Source organism: Telopea speciosissima, chromosome 11, assembly GCF_018873765.1.
Source record: "Telopea speciosissima isolate NSW1024214 ecotype Mountain lineage chromosome 11, Tspe_v1, whole genome shotgun sequence".
NCBI classification, from domain to species: Eukaryota; Viridiplantae; Streptophyta; class Magnoliopsida; order Proteales; family Proteaceae; genus Telopea; species Telopea speciosissima.
In genome coordinates this window covers 17797729-17801655 of record NC_057926.1, presented here as the reverse complement: position 1 = coordinate 17801655, position 3927 = coordinate 17797729, and the positions used below count along the sequence as shown (strand labels likewise).

General features: G+C 37.4%; 1 pseudogene; it reads left to right on the top strand.

Annotated features, from left to right (window-relative positions):
• The first annotated feature begins 2532 nt into the window (after positions 1–2532).
• LOC122646663 lies at positions 2533–3483 on the top strand (annotated as a pseudogene).
• The last annotated feature ends 444 nt before the right edge of the window (positions 3484–3927 follow it).

The window sequence follows — 3927 nt, the reverse complement described above, 5'->3', positions numbered from 1 at the left end:
GTATGGTAACACATTTAAGGCATTACAGTGGAATTGTCAATGATACTAAGAAACTCTGCCGCGTAGGGCCAATGATAGTGTACATGGAAGTATCAACAAGGGTAGGATTTCCGCCCTTCATGAGAGGTGGGGCGATCATTTTGCACCCCCTTATGTCTACAAGGGTCACATTGGATTGAACATGGCATCTTCATTCACGCACCACCTCTCTTTATGAGTGAAATGGTTGGGCAATGGATTTTGTTTCCTATAGTTTGAAGAAAATTAACTTCTTCAGAGCCACCAAGACCCACTGCAAGTTGAAATTTGAATTACTACTTAATCTGCTTCCAAACTCATCAAAAACTATATTTTCAGAAAGAGTGGAAATCTCCTGCCAGCAAAAGTTGATCTATTAATACTTTCATTTTCAATCGAATCTTTCCTTAGTTATAGTGCTTTAGGATCCTCTTTGTAACTCCTCCTTGCAACTTAATGTTGAATGGGACATGCCTTCACAAAGCTTTAATTCTAGAAACAAAATGACATACATTTTCTTTATGCAACTTCACTTTGCTCATAGAAGGAAACAATTACACAAATATCCACAGGCCTGCTTGTGCTGAGACACACATGAAGCCAATATGAACTCAAGATCTACATCTTCAAATATTTAATGCAACCCAAAAAAAATTCCAGATTTCAGCTTCAGGATCCTCTTTGTAGCTCCTCCTTGCAACTTATTCATTGATTTTTTTTTGCTAGACAAGTTGAAAAGCCATAAATGTAGTAGGGGATTTTTATCTTTCTTTTCCACAAGGTGTACTGGAAGGTCGTTTCAACATATTTGACTATTCTTTTGAGTTATATAATGTCTACAATTGTCATTTGCACTCATGTCACAATAATTCACACAAAAAATAAAAAATAAAAAATCAATGAATCTTGATGGATTCGAACCACCATCTCTTAGGGAATCCCCAAGCTATTTGAGCTAAAGACTCACACAAGAAAGCAAATGAGAGCAATTTTAATTGAATAAAATATGTTCCAATATGAATCCTTACTAAGATCAAGTTCTGAAAACAAGGGGGAAAATGTAAGACCTTATCCCTTGAAGCCAAACAATTGCAAGGATCCATCAACATGACTAGTAAAAGTTATTCAAGAACCAATCTGGAAACAACAGAAAAATGAGAACATTTTTGAGAATCCCAAAGTTCTCTACCTATTTGAGCTAAAGACTAACATACAAGAAAGCAAATGAAAACATTTTTGATTGAATAAGAACAGTCATAAAAAATAGGGGAATTATCATTAAAATTCAAAGATGGCATATTTTAGCATCTACTTACCATAATTTAACAAAGACTTAACAATGCTTCAGTTCCACATCAACAAATCCAATCCACAGTTAGCCTATTAGATCTTCATTTCCAAATATAGCCACACACAGAGAGAGAGAGAGAGAGATGAAAAATGGTTGCAAAGAAAAATGGTTCTTGCTCATTCCAAAAATAAGGAAGGGAACACACAAGTGCAGCTGTCTATTTTCTACGGAGACTGGTCTCAGCCCCTGCGTGTGAAACCAGCAAGCTTCACTAACACCTCCAAAGGTGGGAACTGGTGAAGGTGATACTGAAATGGATGAAGAACAGAGGTGAAGGTTAGACCGAAATGGATAAGATTGCATCCTTGATCTCCAAAGTTCAGGTGTTCCAAAACGCCCTGTTTCTGTTTCAGTTGAGAGTCTCAACTTGAGATTTGAGAGAGTGCAGTATGCACAAAGAAAGATTTCAACGTTTGGAACAGAAAGTAAGTTGCAGTTTTGCAGAGGGACTGAAGAAACAAGGGACTGGTTTGGAACACCTGAACTTTGGAGATCAAGTCTGCGATCTCATCAATTTCTGTTAGCATAAGACTTGGAATGAAATTAAACAAGAGAAGACACCATCTTTGAGGGAAATTATTTTGGTTCACAGTTTCCAACAAAGACGAAATTAGAAGGGATAAAATAAGAAACTAAGCAGATTAGAGGGGATTAAGGGGTGACTCCCATAGGTGACAAATTGAAGGGAATACTCTTGAGGTATGACCAAATCCTTCCCCACTAGATCTGGAACCTAGGATCAACAATGGCGCATAAACCAAAGTTCACACCTTATCTCACATTATCTTTTTGACCCATACTACCAAAATATTTTTCAAAGGAGATTACAATGTATGATTTGAAATGCAAACTCAACTCATCTCAAATGAACAAAACCCGACCCTTAGATCCTAGAGACATCTTGATACAAGGTTATTTATATGACAAAATCAAATTAGATTATGGAGCACAGCTTGTACAGGACATATGTAAACCACCTACCATAGTTCCTTTTTGTATGATCCATTTTCAATATCATTCGACCTTAGCCACATGAACACATGGGTGGCGTGTGTAGCTCAGTCATGGTTCTGCATGTTATAATGGATAATCAATATTACTTTAAGATAAGCAAATTCCCTAAAATATTAGTCAATGACAAGTGGTAAAAATTCACCATATTCATGTCAATAATCAGAGTAATTTACTGCTTGATGGCCCCGTCATTGAGTATGATTCAGAAGTATACAAATATGGACGCAAATGCAGCCTACCCTGTTGCATTCCAGAGTGTGGGATGAAATGGGCAAAGTATTTTGTAGCTCTAGATGTACTCAAAGGAATGACTACTGTTTTATTGGTGGGAACACTTGGCCAGGCACGCTATACTACTGACATTGCAAGGGCTCACATGATCCCACCATGGTTTTCTCTTGTCCACCCAAAAACAAGTACACCCATCAATGCTACACGCTTGATCACCCTTTCAAGTGCTTGTATTGCTTTGTTCTTAGCTAGATGTCCTGTCAAGCTTGATATCCATCAGCACCCTCTTTCTTTTTACGACGATGGCAATTGCACGCCTAGTGAGGAGATCCAATGTGAGAGGAATTGCTCCTCAAGAAACCTCTTGAAACTGGTAGACTTTCTGTTATGCTTCCTCAATGGGAATTTAGCTTTTTGGGTCGAGGACCAAATGTTGGTTTGGTTACACCATAACCTTATTCTAGATTTTTGGGACAATGAGGCTTTCATTGCTTTAGCCACAGTAGTAGACTCCCAAACTCTGGGGAGTTCCTCTCATTCCTGGCTGCCAACCTTATCAATAGCAACAAACTTGTTCTTGATGGGTTCTATTGGCTTCCAGGCTTTTGTGAGGTTTGGTATCTGTACCATCATAATGCTGGTTTACTATGTTTTTGTTGGTGTCCATGCAACTTATGACATGGCCCATCAAATGGCAAGTTCAGATTCAGCTTAGGTTGCAGAAAAGAAGAATATAAGAAATGCGGAAGATTAATACCAAAAGAATCTTGAAATTTCATCCACCCACCTTCCTCCAATATGCCTTACTGCAATGATTTCAACTAGCATATTGGAAGATGATACAAAAAGTTGAAAATATGTACCAAATCAGAAATTCACTTGTAGTTTTGATGATAGGATAAACAATTTCTACAAAATTAACTTTATTGTTTGGAAGGACTCAAGCACTAAAGTATTCATCTAAAACAAAAGGTTGGTGATATATTTGAAATGAATAAAGGTGAGCATGCACCACAGATCTTTCAATTGATTTAGATGATCAAATTCCTGGCTTCAATGCCACAAATAGAGGCCAAGTCCATGTAAAAGTAAAGAAATTTTGAAAAATCATCTCTTTGTGCCATTTGTGAGGTGCCTGAAAATTGTGGACCAATCATATATTGATTCTTGATAGGGGTTGTCATTACAAAGTCCCATAACCTTGCCTTCTTAGGGAGTTGCATGGTGAAAGCTTAATATAATCCTAGAAACCAGAAAATGATAGGGGATACATACTCATTTATCCAAAGATGAACTGCAAAAATAAGGGTAAT